Below are 19828 nucleotides of genomic sequence, written 5' to 3'. Positions count from 1 at the left end.
CCCACCCCCCCACTCCGTGAGCAGAGGACTGGGATTTGGCGTTTTCTGGGGAAATGGCAATGCAGGAAGGGTTTTGTGTGTTTTAGCAGAACGTGTTTTTCTGCTGTGCCTAGGGTTACTCTGGTTTCTGCATGCTGGTATTGAAGCTGAGAGGGGGGGAGTGTAAACTGCAGAGGTGGATTTCTTCCATTGGCTCCCAAATTTCCTTAATTTCCCCCGTGTTTTCAGGGCTTCTCTGCATTGTGTCAGAGGCTGCTCCCTTTTTGTCTTTGCACTCCTTGAGCAGCAACTGATGCTCCCAGCATCTAATCTCCCAGATCAATCTTGTGGTACCAGAACACACATCCCCTATATATTTTGACTGTCGGGCTGTAGACAGGCTGTATTTTCTCTTTTTCTATTGTAATCCCTGGATCTTGCATATTTAGTTTCAACTTGCCCTTTTGCCCCCTCCCTGTCTTTTGGGAAGGTTCAGCAGTTGAAATTATTCCTCTGACCCTCTGGTGTAGCTTGTTGTAGAGATCCCTCTGTTGCATGTTTAAGCTGCTCCCCCAAGTATTACCAGCATTTTCTGCCCCCTACACCACTCAGCTCCTGTGCAATGATACTCAGTCCATTTTATGTGCTGGAGAAATCCTGCCCAGCCACAGGAGATGCACCAAAATCCACACTCAAAGTTTGGGGAGCTGAAACGTGGCTGAGCATCGCTTGCTGTCAGACTGCAAAAAGAGAGAGGAATATTTGCTGGGCTGCCTGGTGCAGGATGATTCCCTTTGGTGCTGCTTTGTCCGGGTTAGCTTTAAACACGCCAAATGATGGGGTTTCCTGAGGGAGAGCCTGGCTGGACTCTCTGGCAGTGTGCTTGGGCTGCAGCTCTGTGCTCGGCCAGTTTGGCCACTCCATGGGCCACCCTAAGGTTTTCCTTCTTTTGCAGCATGTAAGCATTTGGGTAGAGGCTTTAAAAAATACAAATCTGATTCTAGAAACACACCGAACACCTCGTGTGTGTCCCTGGAGAGGAGGCAGAAGGAGTGTGTGCGCTTCGATGTCTCAAAGTGCAGCAGCACAAAGGAGTTTCAAACCCCAAAAATGTCCAGCAAAGCCATACAGGGTGGGATGATATCTAGGAGCAAAGAGCTGTGGTCCTCTGCTGCTGCTCTCCTGGAGACTTCCCGAATTTGTGAAGGCAGTGCAGGGTGTTGGAGCAGCTGCTGCTGTGGTCTCCTTGCAGGTCGAGCCCTGATTAAGCAAACGGAAGTTCTGCCGGCATCAGGGCAACACGATTTGGCCATTAAACAACTAATTTAGTAGTCTTGCTCAAGCCCTGCAGGAAACTTTCTTTTTTTCCTCAGGCTCCTTTATTTTTAAAAAGGATTTAGGGTGCCTGATGAGCTGAGTGCTTGGATGAGAGGTGGCTGTATTTTGGGGAAGAGGGTGGCTTGAAACTGTCACCAGACCTAATAATTTTATAGAAATGGTACAGGACATCCAAGTGAATACACTTTTTTCCCCCCCTGCTGTTGTCTGCTGGAAGACATGATTTTCACTATTAATATGGAAAAGATGTTTGGTCTGATTTTTGGAACTACCTAGGCTTCACCTAAATGACTGTGTGCCCTTCACAGCCAGGTAGCCCAGCACATCCAGCAGTTAGAGAAACACACAAATAATACAAAACTCAGAGACTCCAGTGTGGGAAACAAGGAAAAAGGAGTAAAGCAAAGGCAGTTTGGGCAAATACTGCCAACAGGAAAGTGCAGCTAAGCCAAAGGAAGGATTTGAAGGGTTTGAGGAAGGAGCAGAATTGCTGAAGGCAAGGAGAATAAATCGTTAATCTGAGAACTCTATTACACAGGGAATGCCCCGAGGAAAAGAGCAGAAACTCCATTTAATAGTGAAAATGCCAAGCCAGGCTCTGCTCTGCTCAGGGACTGGAGCCACAGCCCCTGCTTACTTCCAAGATGCTGCTATTTTTGCAACTTGCATCTGCTGGTGTTGCAGAGGCTTGTTTAAACCCGCCAAAGCAAAGGGAGCTTTGCTCACGTGAATCCTGGGTCAGGCTGTTGGGTTTGGGTTTTTTTCTGGTTTATTCTTCTCAGTCTTACAGGACCAGGGTCCCCAAGAGAGCAGGGTTTCACTTAATGCTGCCTCCCCTGTCTCACTGAGTGTGAGTCCCAGATGATTTTACTGCTGCTGTACAGAGCTTTGTCTTGCATCACGCACGGTGGAGTCTGGCTTGTAGAGGTTATCACTGGTTTGACAGGTTTGTGTGGTTTGACTGCAGGAGCTGAGTTTTCAAGTCAGTCAGCCCTCCAGTCCCCAAATTGACCCATAAATGCAGTAACCACCAGCAGCATTTAGCAGGAGGCAGCGCTCTCCCACGGTGATGGGATGGGATGGGGGAGCCAGGTGGCCTCTTGTTTTTTCCAGATCTGTTTTTTTAAGGTTTGGACAAAAAACAAGATTTGTTTGACGTGTATGTGTGATGTTTATAGTATAACTGGAGAGCTGAACACAGTCATTTGAGGACTTGGGCACACGCAGCAGATTTAAGTCAATGCTGGCTAGTTTTTAAATCTGAGCAGGAGATGGTCATAATCTGTTGCCTGTTGGGTTTTTTCCCATTATAAGAGCTGGCTTATCCATACTTGTTCTGGGCTGGATTGTAAGCTTGCCTTTATCTAGTGACTATTTCCATATCTGATTGCTTGTTAGGAGCTAGGTATGAAATGTGTTTCGACAGACACTCCAGAGCAGTCCCTGGGGGCAGCGTCACTGCAGGTCTCTGGGAGTCTGTTCAACTTTTATTTTTATGATGGAGACTGCCTTAATTCATGCAGCGTTCAGGGAATGGCTGGAAAAACCTTTGTTTAGAGCAGGAGCAGCAGCCAGGAAGAAATGGTGAGCAGTGATCCCACAGTTAAAGTGCAGCACGGAGAGGCTTGGGTTCAGTTCCTGGGTCTGCAGGCAATTTTCTGAGGCGGGACCTTGACCTTAGCATGGCTTTGTGTGTCAGCAGCTTATGTCCGACAGGACAATAGCGATTTCAGAGGTTTCAAAGCATTTTAAAGTGTAACTATCATGCCTTTTATTGGGCTGGGCAGTGGCATTTTTATAAGCTAAGCTTAAGGTTTTAGAATAATGCGTATTGAATTTCCTCGGCGCGATGCCGACCGCGGGATTCCCATCTCTGCTGGCTGCAGCACGACTTGGGGTATTGAAGGAGGACAGTCACAGGTGGCCAGAAGACCACTTAGAAGAACCAACACTTGTACATCTTCAAACCCAAGAGTCAGTTTTCCTTCCTCGCCTCGTCTGTGGCGGCGGGATGCCGCAACCTGGCGGCGGGATGCTGTGCAACCATCCCTTTCACCAAAAAAAACCCCTCGAAAGCCCCAAAAGTGTGGCTAACGGTGGCGGAGGGGAGGATGAGGAGGCTGCAGCTCGGACCTGTTGCAGGGGGAGCGGCATTGTGCGAACAGATGTGCCGGGCGCTGCCGCTCCGTGCGCTGCCCGCAGCGCCAGGTGCAGCCATTGTTCCGCTGCTCCCCATTCAGCCGCTCCCGCATTGTTCCTCCAGGAAATTAGCATTAAAAACCCATCCCAAACCCCCACGTCCCTCAACTGCAGGTGACTGTTATTGGCCCCAGCTGCCACCCTTGTGCTTGATTACTTCCATATGGGGCTGTGGCAAGATGTAGGATCCACTTATTGATTTTTTTTTTAATATTTTTCCCCTTTTTTTATTCCTAGCCTTTCCCCCCACCCCACACAGACCCTTCAGCTTCAACAAAACCCTGAAATCTATTAGGCCCCCGATAGGCTCCAGTTGCTGTTACAACTGGGATGAACATTTTACAAGCAAAGCTAATTACACCCTCTCTGCTTTCTTCCTTTCTTCAGCCCCCACCCCATAAATGTAAAATAACCAGAGGGCAATTGGTAGTAAATTAAATCTTTGCAGTGTCCTGAGAGGAGGTTTCCCTGCTAGCAGGAAGAAGTCTGCTGGGCTTTAGATGTTTTGTTATCTGGGTTTGGGCTTGTTTTTTGGTGCTTTTTTTTTTTTTACTAAAAAATGGGAAACTCTGGCATACTGCTGTGACACACCTATTAAAGGGATACACAGATCCCAGCCTGGGTCTGGATAGGAAAGGAAAACATAATTAAACAAGTGGGATGTTAATTTGTGAGTGTACTCAGCTGTTGAGAGGAGCCAAGGAGAAACTCCATGCCAACTGAGGTTACAAATTTCTAGGAACAATGCGATTTTCTCCTGGTACAACTTATCTACAGGGCAGCAGGTTCCATGAAAGTCCAAACCGCCTGAAATATCCCCTGGGGTAGTGCTGGTATGGTGCATCCTGGGTTTTCCTCAAGACAAGATGGGCTGCAGTTGGTAAGAGGAGGAGGGAGGGAGGGAGCATCCCTTGCTGCCCTACCTGGGAAATGCATCTGCTCTTCGAGGCACTGTGGGACATCTCTGGTGGAGCACAGGTGGGTCACGTCCTGTGACATGCCATCAGCCCACACAGCCCTGACCCACTTTGTGCCAGGCAGGAGTAGAGGAGGGTGGCAGCTCGTGCCCGTGCTGGAGGATCAGGCAGAGCTTCCCTCTGTGCCCGTGCTGGAGGATCAGGCAGAGCTTCCCTCTGTGCCCGTGCTGGAGGATCAGGCAGAGCTTCCCTCTGTGCCCGTGCTGGAGGATCAGGCAGAGCTTCCCTCTGTGCCCCTGCCTGGGCAGCCTGGGGGCCAAAGCCCTATCCCAGGCCTGAGGTTGGTCAGTCACATCTCTCTGGAGAAGTGTTGGGTTTCCCTCACCCAGCTGAGACCCCCAAGGCTGTGCTGGTGGGGTTTGTGCTGGAGGCTCCTGCCAGAGCAGCTTGTCAGGGAATGGTGGTCCTTGGAGCACCATGGAGGTGTCGCTGCTGCTGCCTGGCCCTCAGGGGCTGCTGAAGGTGACAGCTACCAGAGTCTCATAAGCCCCAGCTCTTCCAGCTTGGGAGGCCATTCCTCAAGGAATCATCACCTTTTGTGGCTTTGCATTCTTGGTGGGGCCCCAGCAGCCACTTCCACGGGATCTCTCTTGTTCCTGCTGGTGATGCTCTGGGCAGTTTGTGCAGAGACCTGGCAGTGGTGCTGCAGTGTCCCATCATGGTACAGATGCAGGAAAGCAAGCCTCTAGCTGGAAATGATGCTGGAAATGCCCCTCTCTGCTCACAAAGAGACATGGAAGATATATCCATAACGGAGAATGACATTTTATCCAGCAAACAGAGTCACTGCACTGAGGCTTTGCTCAGATACAAAAGTCTTTAGGGACAGCTGGAGCTTGGTTGGTTGATCTCAAGATTACAGATGCAAACTTACTTATGGATGGGGAGTGGACTTGCCCTGAGGCTTTGTGTCTCAGCATTGGTGCTCCACCATTTGTCAGGCTGACCTTCAGCACGAGCTGCATCCTGTCTTTGACAGGTGGGGCCTGCCAATGTAGATTGTGAGGATTTAAAATAAAAATTCTGGTTGCTATCTGAGAATATTGTTCAGCTGAAGTACTTGGTTTATTTACTGCACATCCCTCCTTCCTGATCCAGACCTCTCCTGGCTTGGCTGCCTGGCAGTGACCACCTGGGATCTTCCTGGGAGGAATCTGTGCAGGTGCAGTGGTGGGGAAGGTGGTGGACTTCTAAAAAAAATTCCAGCTTTTAGGGGTGCTGTGCAGCCTGGGGAGAGCCACCAGGTACAGCGGGTCAGAAGGCGGATGACAGAGGCAAGGCAACCTCATGGAATATCTCAAGTGATTTTCCTCAGACTTGCTTTAAACCCTTCAAAGTCAAATCTCAAACTTAGGGGGTTTCTTCTCCCTAATTAAATTAACAGGCCATATGGTGTTTACTGTGAGCGCCTGCAATATGGAAGGAGCTACCTCCTGGATCACTTTCTTTTTTCAAAAGCTGCTGCTTTACCTGATGTCACTGTTCTGAAATGTTCTTTTCAGCAGCAGGCATGAGGGGTTATTTCTGCCACCTCAGTGCTGTTGGTGTCACCTTCTGATCCCAGGGTTGAGCTCTACCATAACCTGTTTCTGCAGCTTTCTTTGTTTTTTCTTGGTTTTTTGTTAGGCCATTTTGCTGCTTACTGTGGAGTGTATATAAGTCAGAGGTTTTTTCATGTTTTTTCACATGCAGGTGATGATTCTTGTTCTTGGAGCTGAGGAGAATAGAAAACAACTCAGGGTGGGTTTTTTGGGGGGTGCTGGTAGTTTTTTTAACAACTGCTACAATTTTTTTTCGTTGACGGTAACATGACCATCTCAGGAATATGTCAAACTGCAAGTTTTGTAGAGTTTTGTTCTTTATTAATGGGCTGGTATTAAAGAACTTACTTTGCATGTGCTGCTTTATCTTTGCATGAGACGTGGAGGAGGAAGTGAAGACCTTGAGGAAGAAAAATCACTGGGTCTTTATAAGATCCTTGCAGTTAGCTGAGCAGGAAATAGGGTAAGAATCTCTAAACTTGTAGGAGAAGTCAAGGAATGGAAAGTCTCAGATTTTGCTCTCTGTTTTGAGCTGCCCTCACTCATTTAATAGGATTTTTTGGTAATCATCACTTGTGTGTGAGTGCACTTGCTGTGAGCTCACCCTGCATCTCTCCAGTGGTGTAACTTAACCTTTCTCTGCGATTTTTAACTTGTTGGTGCATCTTTTCCATAGGGACTGGGTGACCCTTCATCTCCAGCCAGTCTCAGCTTGTGTGGAGTCTGAGCTCCCAGGAACAGATCCATTTGTGGCTGCTGAAAACACCCTGCCACATTAGCATATTCCTGCAACGTATGCTCCAAGGGTGTTTCTTTGCAGAGAAGCCTCTCTAAAGATAGCATCGTGAAGTTCTGTGTTGTCAACCAGGGACACTTGAGCTAAAAAACAACATTTGATACACAGACAAGGTTTGCAAGTGCCATCTGGATTCTGGGAGATGAGCTAGGTTGTCTCTGTTTTGCATACACTCACCAGGAAAAAAAACAAGTGTGTGCAGGCGGATGAATTCTTCAGAATCACCTGAGCAGAACTGTTTAGTCCACATGAGTGTCCTCAGTGACATGGGACACCTGTGTAATGCCATACCACTGGGTATCATGTCCCTCTGGACCTTCTTAGGGTGCTGGAAATAACTCTGTACTTCAGTGATATATTATTGAAAGCCAGGTGGGATCAATTGAAATTCTCTCACACCAGTAGTATTTTAATCTCCTCTCCAGCATACTGCAAGGCAGAACCTGCAAATGATGCAAAGCCCTGCAGAAATGGGCATCTTTTTAGGGAGGTGGGGATGCAGGGAACGCAAATGTCTTTGTCTGGCTTCAGTTCTGCCTGGTGGAGAGGCTGTCCTCAAACCCATGCCAGTGCTGAGAGGCACCTGAGCACCATGAAAACCTAAAGTAGCCCTAAAGGGTTGGACAGCAAACTCCCTGTCCACATCTTCCCGGGGACATGTAGCTCATAGAATGTATTTTCCTTCAGGGCCTACTTCTTGACTTTCTAGTTATCCTCTCATATGCAAATCTAATTTGCCTAATGGGCTGGTGAGTGTAATTGAAAGGCAGCCTGCACTTACACGATAGTGAAAAGTCTCACCTCTGCCCAGGCACAGATGGGGCTCTGCCTCACTGCTGCATCTTTAGAGGAAATTTATAGGCACAGTGTCACAGGCTTTGCTGTGACCAGGGAAGGAAAATGGCAGTTTAGTACAAACTTGGGGGTTTGCTGGGTTGTTTTGTGCCCTGGTCTCGCAATTTTGGAAATTGAGCTTTTTGTGTTTTTGTATTTCCCCTGTGCTCCCATTGATGGGGAGCAGGTTAATGCAGGTTACTGGTAACTACCTGAGAACAACCCTAAGAGTGATGAATTGGAAAGTCTTGTCTGTGCTGTGTGGCTGTGTGATGGGTTGAAAGCGAGTGCAGCAGCAGCTGAGCCAGCCTTCCCTCTCCAGTCCCTGTGCATCACTGCGTCTCCAGAGGTTATCCATGGAAATTCTCCACCTCTGCTGCCCACGAGAGGGAGGGGAAGGAGGCACACAGAAAAAGTCACTGCTGTGCCTCCATCTCTGCTGGGATCATTCCCTGAACAGATCAAGAAGTTGTGGGTCCCCCATCCCTGGCAGTGTTCATGTTCCAGTTGGACAGGGCTTGGAGTAACCTGCTCTAGTGGAAGATATTCAGGGGTTTGGAACAGAGGGATCTTCAAGGTCCCTTCCAACCCAAACCATTCCATGATTCTAAACAGTGGACTTTGATGGTTCTCCTGTCCATGGTGATCTCCCTGTGCCTGCACTCTGCAGGAGGTGCTGGTTTATGGGGCTCCAGGTATGTAAGGACCCCTCTACATCATCAGGCCCCTACATCCTCCAAAACACACCCCTAAGTGTGTTCCTCCTGTGCTTCCAGCTCCAGGGGATGGTGGAAATTTCCCACAGGCTGCTCAGGCTTGGGGCACAGAGGAAGAGCCATTTGTGTAGTGGTGTGAGGAGTGTTTTTAAGAAGCAGAATTGTCATCTTGGCAGGGCTCCTGTGTGTGCCAGTGATGGCAGGGACTATTATCTGGGCAGCACTGAATGCACTTAGCGCCCAAGTGAATGAAGAGCTCTCCACAGAGCCAGGGAGCTGGGGAGTCATTAGTGAGGCTTGGCTACCTCAGCAGTATCAGCAGGGCATGAGAGGGTGTTGGTGTGGGCAGCAGTGCCAGGGCTGCCTGGGAAAGCCAGCCTGGCTGTGGGGCAAGGGACACTCCTGCTCACACAAGCTCAGGGTGGGTCATCCCAGAGCACGTGGCACAGGGTTGTGTCCAGACAGTTCTGGAACACCTCCAGTGAGGAGATATTTGCCCTCCCTGGGCAATCCCACACAGTAAAGTTTTCCACGTTCAGGTGTATCTTCCTGCCATCAGTTCCTGCCTATTCCTCCTGTCCCCACAGAGCAGAGTCTGTCCCTGCTGTGACCCTTCCCTGCAGACACTGACAGAGGGATGGAGTCCCCTCTGGCACTTGTAAATAGTGAGGATGAAAAAGATTTCCCAAATCTTTCCCAAGTTCCTCCTTGATTTCTTGGACAACTTGCCCAGTTTTGGATAAAACCTGATGGAGCTTTAGCCCTGGGGCTGGCTGGCAGTGATGAGCTCCTGCTCTTCAGCCTCCATCTGGAGAAGGGAGACTGTGTTAGAGTCTGCTTTATATTTGGAAATGGTATGACTTCAGAGACCCAAGGGGGATGTTTTTCTGTATCCTTCCTTGATTGCTTCATTTTGGGTTTGTGGTAGAACTTGGTTAGTGGTTTGTTTTGCACTGGATTTGGTTTCTGTTTTGTTTTTGCTGAAATGACCATTGTTTTCATCTAAACTGGCCCATCTGACTATGAGTTTCTGGACTGCTTCCTTCTCCAGATGGTCAGGATTTGTACCTGGTCTGTGCTTAACAAACAGGTTTGTTGTTAGTTTTGTTGGTTTTTTTTTTTTTTTTTTTTTTTTGTTTTTTTTTTTTTTTTTTTTTTTGGTTTTTTTTTTTTTTTTCTAGTTTAATATAGGCTTTTTTAATAGCTTTGGGTGTCCTTGGTATTATTTGTGCCTCTCTGTGGTCACGTTGGTTGTTATGGATTAAATGTGGTTTTCTGCCTTGAGATCTCACTTCTTTCAGAAGTGACCTTGCTTTTTTTTTTTTTTTTTTTTTAATTGCTGTTATTTGCAGTTATTGGTAGTGGTGCTTGAGCTGCTAGCACTGCTGCTTTGTGTCTGCCTGGAAGGCAGAGACTTTTTTATCCCAGTTTGTGCTTTACTCATTTGGAGTACTCTCTACTCACTGGATACCCCTACTCTTAAACCCCAGAGCTGCTGTTCCTGTTCTCATTAGCCCAGATCTCTGTGCTCAGTGATATTCATGATACTCTAAGAAATCTAGATTTGCTCAGTACTGGTTGTTTTCTGAGGTCAGCGCTGATTTTAATGTTCATTTGTAGTGTTGGAGACCAAACCATCAAGGAGCAGCATTTGGAAGACGGAGGACAGAAAGAGGGATGTCTTCTTAAATGGTTTTGAAGCTTGACTTTAAACTCCTCCTGTATGTCTTTAGTAATCAGGTTTAAAGCCCCCAAATCTTGAGTCACTGGGTGATTTTAAGGTGGGTTTGAATGAATCCTTTTATTTTGAAAGATTTAATGATTTTTCAGGCTGTTCCCCTTTTTCCTTGTGTTTCTTGAACTCCTGAGGTGCTCCAGGCTGTCTCTGCCCTGCTGTGCAGATCCCTGGGGTGTGTCAGTGTGGCCTGGGGACCTGTCCGAGTCATGGACAGTGCCTGTGTTTGTTGTACCCACCGAGGCAGGATCACTGTGGATCTCAGGGATCCTGGGGAAAGGACATGTTGGCACAGACAAGGCTGTCTCTCCTGAAGGAGCTGCTGTGGCTGAAGGATTTCTGTGTTCTCTGATGACAAAAAACTTGAGTAAACCTTGCTGCCCTCATAACAATCTGTGGGGGCTTTTGTACAGACCTTGCACATCCCTGTGGGAACTTGTCCTGCCTGTGACCAAACTTATTCCCAGCAGCTAAGTGAGAGCAGAGGCAGGATCTGAAGTGCCAGGAGCTGTGGGATTGGGATCTGAGCTCACCTGGCACTGTGATAAGGGCTATCACAACATCCCTCAGCTGCCTGGGGTTAAAAATGCACCAGGCAGTGCAGTGGCCTCTGCTCCATGGAATGCTTTTCTCACAGGAAACTCCCAAAATGGTTGTCCTTGGAGAGGCAGGGATTCATCCTGCAGTGAGCAGAGTGGGGCTGTGGTGGGAAGCCTTCAGCAAAGGGGCTCACTGTGCTGACCCAGAAAGAGCATCCTTCTCAGAACCTCCTAAATTTCTTATGGAATTGGCTAGAAAATGTCCTCCTTTTCCACAGCTTTTCCTACTGAAACTGAGAGCTGGGACATAAACCACCAGGTAGTGAAAAAGGAGGCTCGCTGACCTGGTGACCATCACTTTTGGGATGAACCACACTCAGAGTGCAGAAGCTGCAGGATTCCCTTGGGAAGGGGCTGTCCTGGGGAAGCCATGGGAATGCCAGACCTGCAGTGCTCCCCTGGATTTCCTGGAGCAGCTCAGCAGGGAGCAGGGCAGTGCTGCAGAGTGGGAGCTGTGGCCATCGGCTCCTGCTGGGCTCTGCTCTGTGCACATTGCCCTCTCCTCAACTCTTTTGGTAAAGTTGGGCAGCCAGGAGGCTCAGAGTCCTAAACAGAGTTTGTGGGGTGGTGAAGGGGTGAATTTGTGCCTTAAATCTCTTATGATGGATTTTTAAACCACAAACGCTGCTCGGACACCTCTAATTGCAGCATCTGTGTGAGAGGTGCTTGTGCAGAAGAAGCTGCAGAGCAGCCAGAACCCCCTGGGAAGGCTCCCCTTGGAGGAGAGAACCCTAAAACCCTCCCTGAGGCTCCTCCAGAGGCGTTCCTGAGCAGCCCAGGAAGGGCTGCAGTGGTGGTGGCCCCATGCTGGATCCTCCTTGGGGAGCTGTGGGTTCCCTGTGCAGTTCCTTGGGTCACTCCTTGGAGCCTGCTCCAGCAGCTCTGCTTTTCCCAAGCCTGTTTAAATCAGTGGATGCATTCCCATTGACTGTTTGGAGCTTCAGAGAGCCCCTTGGAGCTAATTAGTAATTAGAGGATGCCAATTAACCACGGTTCCCCAGGCTCTGCTGCTTTGCTGGTACTGCTGGGTCGGAGAGGGAGGGAACAAAATGGAGCCCAGTGCAAATGTGTTTCATCTGGAGAGCAGGAGAAGGGTGGAGCTGCTTGTTAAATGGCCAGCAAGCCAAGTTTTAAAAGGATTTATGAGGGCTAGATAAAATCATGTCCTAAAGGCTGTCTCAAAGCCTCTGTTAAGGTGGAAAATGCTTTCTAAACTTAGAGCTTGTTTCACTGTGTTTCCCCTCTTTTGGACCTCCCAAAATTTTACAGGTACAGAAGTTCCAGCTTTATTTACTCCATGGTGTTTAGCCTAGGCAGAATGAAAAGCAGACTTGCACTCTCAAAATGACAGTGCTCAGTTGTTCTTCTGTATAACCTGTGGATTATACGCCTGCCCACCTTCGGAAATGCGGCAGAATTTGAGGAATGCTCCTAAGGGAAACAAGTTTTTACTGCCATTGCCAAGGGAGACTGGGTCATTCAACCATGAGTTTCCCACTTGTTGGATCACTTCTTACTCTCTGGTGTAAACTTGGTGTTCCCTGGACCCCAGAGGGGTGAATCCTTGGCCTTGATGCTCTGGGCAGGGAGCAATTTCAGACCTTTTAGGAGCGTAACCCCTTAAAGCCAACACTTAAAATTAATTTTTCTATCTAAAAATAGCTGAGATGGTAAAAGTGCTGCTTTTGTTTTTTTAATACAAGCATAATTAACTCAATTCTTGCTTTCACTTTACACAACATTTACAATAAGCAAAACCCAAGCTCTCTTTTGCCCTGACATCTCATTACCCCACGTGTAGAAACGCCACAAAATAATCATTAAATAAAAAATCCCAATCTTTGCTAGCAGGCTGTTGCTCCAAGCCTTTCTCCATGGTATCCCTTCTGTACATGTTGTGTCTGGGCTCCACCAGCCTCGGGAGCCGTTAATCTTCCTGGTGTTTTCTTCCCTGAGGCAAATGAGACGCAGATGTTCCCATCTGGAAACTTTGCTCCCGCCACCGTTGTTCCACTCGGAGTCGGAGGCTTTGGAGAGCAGTGCAGCAGGCTGAGACTTTTAAGAAGTAATTTTTTGCCATGATTGTGATAATTGCCTGTTTGATATCTGTAACTGCTTTCATTTTTCATTCCGAGTGCTTTAGCCCAAGGAGTAAATAGTGCGGAGGAGGAAATATTGCTTAATATTGTTATGGGAGTGGGTGATTTAAAAAAAAAAAAGATAGTCTTCATTCTGTAGTGTTAAATGGAACAAGGAATTAATGAAAAATTACCAAAATACTTAGCGGTATCTAAGCAAATGAATTAGTGAGCAACTCTGGCTTTGCTGAACGAGTGCCCTGCCTCAGGTTATAACCCAGCCGAAGGGGTGGTTTGGGCAGGCTGTGTCACTCCCCTCAATCCCCAAAGTGCTTCCTATCCTAAAACTGCAATGCAGGCCTTGGTTTCCAGGAATGTGTTCTCCTGGGCTATATTCCAGGAGTGTATGCCTCCCTCTGGGGTGGCTGTCTCTGATGAGGGCAGAGCAATCAGCTGGTGAGGATGAGGAGGGTTCCATGCCCCAGGGCACCTCGGGCTCCCTGGCAGAGCTCACAGCATCCCTTAGAGACAGCGATGAGCAAAAGCTGCTGCCAGGGACATCAGGGGATGAACTTGGCTCCCCAAAATTTATTTGTAGGCATGCTAGTGGTGTGGGAAGGGAATGGCTGTGGTGGTGGCTAGAGCAGCTACAGCTCCTGGGTGGAAATGGCTGTCAGGGTAACTATTCCCTGCCTCCTTCGTGGAGAGAGAGCAGGAGAGTGGGGATTACCACAACAGGGTGGTTTGTGTTCTTCTAGAAGCGAGATGAGTTTGGGGGCTTGATGTACAACAGCTGTGGGGCGTGTTGGATGTGATAGTTTGTGGGGTGAATCCCACATGCAGGGTTTGGTCCTGGCCTGAGTCTGTGGCCCCAGGGGAAGGCAGAGCTCAGGAGGCAGGAGTGCCCTGCAGGCATTTTGTGCTGCTGGGTCTGACACGGCCATGGCACAGGCAGAGCTGGAGCTGCCAGCGCCTTGTCTGCCTGGGAACTGCCCGAAATCCAACCTGTGCTACTGCTGAGTTCCTAGAGCCAGGCACATTAATAGGATTTTATAAAAATCACTGAAGGGCAAGACGGATAAAGATCTGCAGTCTGCCTTCAGGAATAAATTATTAATCTTATTTCCCTTATTAACTGCTTTCTGGACTGCTTGTGAACGATAACATACTTTGCTCTTTCAAGTTCTTCTATCTGAGTTTCACATTGAATTGAGATTTAAAGTGAAACAGCTGTGTGTGGGAGAGGACTAGATGGCAATGGAGATACACGCGTTTATTTTTGATTTATAAAATGCCTATCCCAGGCTCAGCAGCTCCCTCCTGTGTGATGCAAGGCTCTCCTGAGAGGTGCCGAGCCCTCTCCACTCCCACAGCATCTTACAGCTCAGGAGCTGGGATGTGCCATAAACCCGAGCTAAACGGGGTAAAAATAGGCTGATCACATGGAGCGGAGGAACTATCTGTACAGGGACATGAGTTGCCCACTGCCACTGCTGCTGTAGTAGCATCTTGGCCAACTGCATGGCATGGAGGGAGGAGGATGGACAGGGACCTCGTGTGACCAGCCCTTGCTGGTGACCTGGTTATGGCACACGTTCGTGTCCCCCAGTGCTGGTTGTAAATCACCTTTTGTTGACTCAAGCAAAGAAAGACCTCTAGAAACCACCCCACAAGCAAATAAATGTCAATATTTGTAGAGAGAAGTCATCTTGACTACAGACCTCCCAGTGTCTCACTCTCCTCCAAATTGGGACAGACCCAACCATCCTTTTTTTCTGAAAGCTGCTGTATTGGCTGCCTTGTTCCTGATGCTTATCGTCATCTTCCCCCTCCATCGCTTTTTGATGCAGCAATGCTGCAAAAAGATAAAATATTACTTTTCCCTTGACGATGTGATTGGAGTTTGAGCTTGGGGGAAGCTGACTGGAAGCAGGTGAGGGGGGGAATTGCGGTGGAGAAGCGGTAAATGGCATCTTCTGGAAGCCTGAGTAATGATGCTCTTGCTTTGCATGTAGATCACCTCTCATCTGCATGCCTTGGAGAACTGCAAAGGTGCTCTACAGATGGCTTAGAGCCATCAAGGGGAGGGAAAGGCAACCTTGGAGAGGAGGAAAGATGTTAATAAAATTTAAATGTAATTCTTCCCATTTCTCAGTTCCTAAATGTGAAAAATATTAGCTTGGTGGAGACTGAAAACAGATGGTGAGCAGTTGGAGCAGATAAGCATGTTATTCAAAATAAACATTCGCCAAAGCTGGGGAGGTGGCGAACCATATTTCATTTCACCCTATTTACATTATCAGGTCAGGTTACACTGATGCTGCCTCTCGTCTGCATTCAGATGATCAACAGGGACCCTGTGACGAGCCAACTGCAGCACATCCTCCTCGCTGGGACGTCAGGGCTGGCATGGCTGGGCTGGGGCATTCCCTGGCCTGCCTGCAGCATGAGCTGCTTGCACAGTTATGGAGCATTTTGGGTCAGAGGGGGCTGTTAAAGGTCTGTCCCTCCGTTTCCCTCTGTCCAGTGACCTCTCTATCCATTTAGCCAAGTTTGGCATTGCTTTATCTAAAACCAGGGACTCTGATCTGTGTAAATGGTGGGGGAAGTTCCAAGGACTGTTTGTAGGAAGGGCTCATTTTGCTGACTTGTGGGTGATCTATAATTTATGCCTCTAGCCCGAGTGCTCCCCTGAGGTGGCAGGGCCAATGGAAAGAGAGGTGGGGCTGCTCTCCCTTGCTTTGAGGGGTGTTTTGGGACGGGCTGGATCCCCTTTGGGATGTCTGTTTATCCACTGGCTCTGGAATAAGCTCAGACCTTGGCTCGTGGATGACCAAAGAATTTCTCCTGCTGGACGTGACCTTGGCTGTTGTTACTGGGATGGTTCTCCTGTCCCTTGCTCTCAAGAGGCAGGTATGAATTTGGGGCTTTTAACTTTATGGGGTGAGGACAGGCTTTTTAGGTTATGAATATGTTCTACCTGTTCCAGATGAAAGTTGAAAACATCAGCTTTGATTAAACTTCTTCTTTCTGTTTGAAATCATTGCATGCTTTCCCTCCTGAGACTGAATCACTGGGCAAACCCTTGTACACAGCCTTTTACTCAAAAAACACCTTTGTTAATTTACAGGTTTGCAATGTAAGCACTTAGTGATAAAAGCTTTGTTGACTAGGTCTGATTTTGAGCCTGTTCTCTGTCCTGCAAGCTGCCAAAGGGAAAAGCAAACCCTTACCTGGGCATAGCTGCTGGTGTTGTAGGGCTGTCTCATATTGGTTTGACTTCTACAGAAATCTGAAGAACTCGAGTCTGGCACATGGATTGGTGAGATACAGTTCTGACTCTTTGCAGCTTATTTACAAATGACAGCTCCAAAATCATTCCACAGTTCCTCCTTCCTCCTTAACTCTCATGCCACGGAATCAAGGGGAATCCTACCTGTGCATCAGGAATGGCTTGAAGATACCACTCAGGGAGGTGATTGTATTAAATTGTGTCCATGCAGACATTGCATTGTAAATTCATATAAAGCATCCCCATTTTCTGCTCTCTAGCAGTGGCTCTTCCTCTCTTTCCTTGGTCTCAGCAAATCCATGGCTCTGCCAGGGAATCTAGATCAAGGCTCTCTCTTTAGCAGAGTGAAGCCCCTCCTGGTACTGCCTTGAATTATATTTTGAACTTTGGGAAAAGGATGAGGAGGCCATTTGTGTCTGTCTGCCTCATTGTCACTCTTCTCCAGTTCCTAATCTTGCTTTTTTGGGGAAGGTAGCATGCAGTTCTCCTCATGCACTGTTTTTACTTCTTTTTCATCACTTAGTTTATTCTCTAATTGCCAAAGGAATTTAAGGATTAATTTAAATTCCAGTGTAGTTGAAATACTCCCTAACTTGTTGCTTTTTTTTTCTTCTGCCTTCTCCCTTTTCCCAAGCCCACAGGCACGAAGAGATTAATAAAGCAGTTTCTTTATACAGTTTATAGTGCAAATAAATGCTGAGGTTACCTGTCATAGCAACACTCTTTATATTAAACACCATAGGTGGAAGACTTCTTTAAAGAAAATAAATAGGATGAGATCTGTCTGGAGCTGGTGTTGGAACTGGCCCTCTGAAATGTGCTGTGAGAGCTGGGAATGCAGGAGTGGGACCTCTCTGAGCATCAGTTGAGACCCTAGATTTTTTTTTTGGCGTCTTGTCCCATTGTCTCACTTAGCTCTTTCTCCTCTCCAGAAAGAAAAATCATCAGCTGCGTTTAATCCTGACATATGTTCCTTTTTAATTTGTCACGCCAGGATGGCAACTGGAGCAGCGAAGGAAATCTGGTGCACACCGACAGCCAGAGCGGAGCCAGATGAACGCGGGGCCTTGCAGCGTGTCAGGGAGGGAGGGAGGGCTGCAGGTGTACTCACAGCTCTGGGGTTTTTGGTCTCTTGCACACCTGGGCTCCTTAAATGGGGCACAGGAATATCTAGGGCAGGAGCACAGGCTGCTCTGTGCTGCAGCTGCCCGTGCCCAGCCGGCAGCGCGAGCAGCTGAGAGCTGTGAAATCCACCACTGCTGGAGGAGATGGAATTCCTGCATGGAGCCAGGACTAAATCAGAGTCTCATTAAGTTTTGTTTTCTCTGAGTCCTCTTCCCATGGGGAATTCCAGTGTATCTGAGGCTGGGAAGGCAGCTCTCCCACCCAGTGTCCACGTTGCTGCCGCCTCTGTCCCTGGTCACCTTGGGCAGGTCCTGGTGCAGAGCTGAGCACGTGTCACTGCAAAGTTTGGGCATCTGGCAGCTTGACAGCCAAAGTGTTGTGCCATGAATATGTCTGGCCTGCTCCTGCAGGCACTGCTTGAGAAGTAACGCAGCATTTGTGTTTCTGATCCAGGTAAGGTTTGGAAGGAGGAGTTTTTGAAGGAGAACAGTGCAGTGTTTCCAGTTTGGGCAGGTATCTTGCCCTGGTGCTTGGAGCATTCAGTCATTGACAACAATTATTCTTGTTAGAGTATCATCCAAAATCTGTGATGGCATTTGACTCTTTAGGTGAGTGACGCAGCTGAGTGACTTGCACACATTTTGAGGAGCGTCTCTGCATCCTGCCTGTGCAAATGGAGGCAGCACTGAAAAGCTGCTCCTGGTGAGCCAGTAAATATTTTTGAGTGGAAGTGAAAGAATGAGATCAGGAAGGCAGCCTTTCTCCAGGGAGCAGCTCACTAGCTCAGTTTTAGCCCCAGGTCAACTCAAGGCTGACTCAAGCCCTTGGTCACAGCCTGGTTTGCTCAGATGATTCTCATTAAATGGACATGTGTAGGCTAAAAAAGGAGAGCTTCAGAAAGATGGTTTTTATCTGCATTTATAGATGCCCCAGGTCATTAGCAGGAAGCTTTTAAATTTAACAATCCTGTTTGCTTCTTGTCTGTTGGAGTGGGCTTGGAAAGGAAGGTGTTGGCTTCTTGTGGGCTTCAGCTTTGGTGTCTGACACAGTAGCTGGTTTTATTTTGGGGTTATAAATTCCATGCAAAATTTATCTCCCTCCCTATAAATTAACCAAATTAGTTCTGCTTTCTTAATGTGCCCTAGGAACATTTTAGGAAGGAGTAGGAGAAAAGTTAAGGATGCTCTCCAGACTATGGCAATATCAGATTGGCCATGTAGACCTGGAAAAGGGGTTTCATGGCAAGAGGGAGAAGAGGAGGAGGCAGGTGTGTGACACTGGGTCCCTGGATGGTCATTGGGCAGCTGACACAGAGTGCTGGAGAGGCACAACTAGTGCTGTTTTGATTTAATAATTTGGGTCATTTAGCAATGTGTCCCTTTCTTGCCTGAGTGCGGGAACTCAGACTTTTTGTGGTAGAAATACCCCTAAATTTGTGTACAAAATTTCATTATTTTGCTGCATTTATTTAGAGAGGAAAGAAAGTAATGAGGTTTTCCCTGCTCTTGCTGATAAGCTCACCTGCTGGAATAGGTGCCTACATGTATAAATGATGTCATGTTCCTACATCAATGCATGGTTATTCATCTGAATATCATATTCATGCATGAGAATGACAGGGAGGGTCTGCACATCAGGGTTCAATTGTATGGAAGCAGGGCCACATGTACAGTAGTTTGCAGTATGGGATTAATGTAGTTATTATAAGTTAAAATTAATAGTAGTTTCCCATGGCTTCAATATCTCCCCACTTCATGAAAGCAAAGCCTAGAATTCTTTCCTTTTCTTGAAAGCAGGTTTAGATAAATGAAGACACAAATGTTCTGGGATGTGGGTTTTGTAGCAATTCCAACCCAAGTTATTCCACCTGTACTGACAGGGCAGGAAAACATGGGTTTTCAGTGTGTATCATCCCTGCTTTCCCTTCCTGCAAACAGCAGAAAGAAATGCTGGGAATAACAAAGTTCATTTGTTACCTCGCTGACATTCCCCATGACTTGCCATAAGGAAAATAAATGAGGCAGCTCGGTGGCAGAGCAGGTGCTGGGGCTGACAGAGCAGATCCCAGGTAGCAGCACAAGGGCTCAGGTGCCAGTTTGTTTTTTCTCTGCTCTCAAAAGCAGCGTTTTTGTTGTTGGGAGTCAAGAAGTAGCAGGTTTGGGTTGTATTTCAGCGCACAGTTTTGCCACCTATTCAGCGCTCTGTGGGAATGCAGCATTTAATCCTTTGCCTGGGCTCAAAAGCTGAGTTTCTTGCAGCTGACAGATATTGGTAAGAGCTGTGGATAACAAATTAGGTGGTAATGGTCCCAAGCCCAGCTTGCATCACTGGAGAGGTGGAAGTTGGGTTGAGCTCCCTCACAGCCTGATCTGGGGTGCAGCAGGACGTGCTGGAGACCTGGCCATGTTCCTGGGTGGGACAAGCTGCTCACATCTCGTTAGTGAGTTAATGGAGCCAGGGAGAGGCAGCTTGAAGATCAAGGAGTGGGGACCATCATCCCAGAGGGGTGATTTCTTTGGGGTCACGGACACTGGCGGTGCTGGCAGTGCAATACAGAACACCCCAGGGTTGGGACTGGCTCCCACAGGAGCTGTGCTTTGGAGATCCTTAGGCTTTGTC

At 47.9% G+C, this 19828-nt stretch overlaps 1 protein-coding gene across 1 annotated transcript in view; it reads left to right on the top strand.

Moving 5' to 3' along the window:
- The window catches only part of CBFA2T2 (CBFA2/RUNX1 partner transcriptional co-repressor 2), a 58977-nt gene that overhangs the window by 21975 nt on the left and 17174 nt on the right, over positions 1-19828 (top strand). The gene's annotated exons all lie outside the window — the stretch shown is intronic.

The sequence above is a fragment of the Pyrgilauda ruficollis genome, unplaced genomic scaffold (assembly GCF_017590135.1).
Source record: "Pyrgilauda ruficollis isolate IOZ18807 unplaced genomic scaffold, ASM1759013v1 scaffold46, whole genome shotgun sequence".
Taxonomy (NCBI): Eukaryota; Metazoa; Chordata; class Aves; order Passeriformes; family Passeridae; genus Pyrgilauda; species Pyrgilauda ruficollis.
The sequence above is the reverse complement of the archived record's forward strand: the minus strand, read 5'-3'. Positions and strand labels throughout refer to the sequence as shown.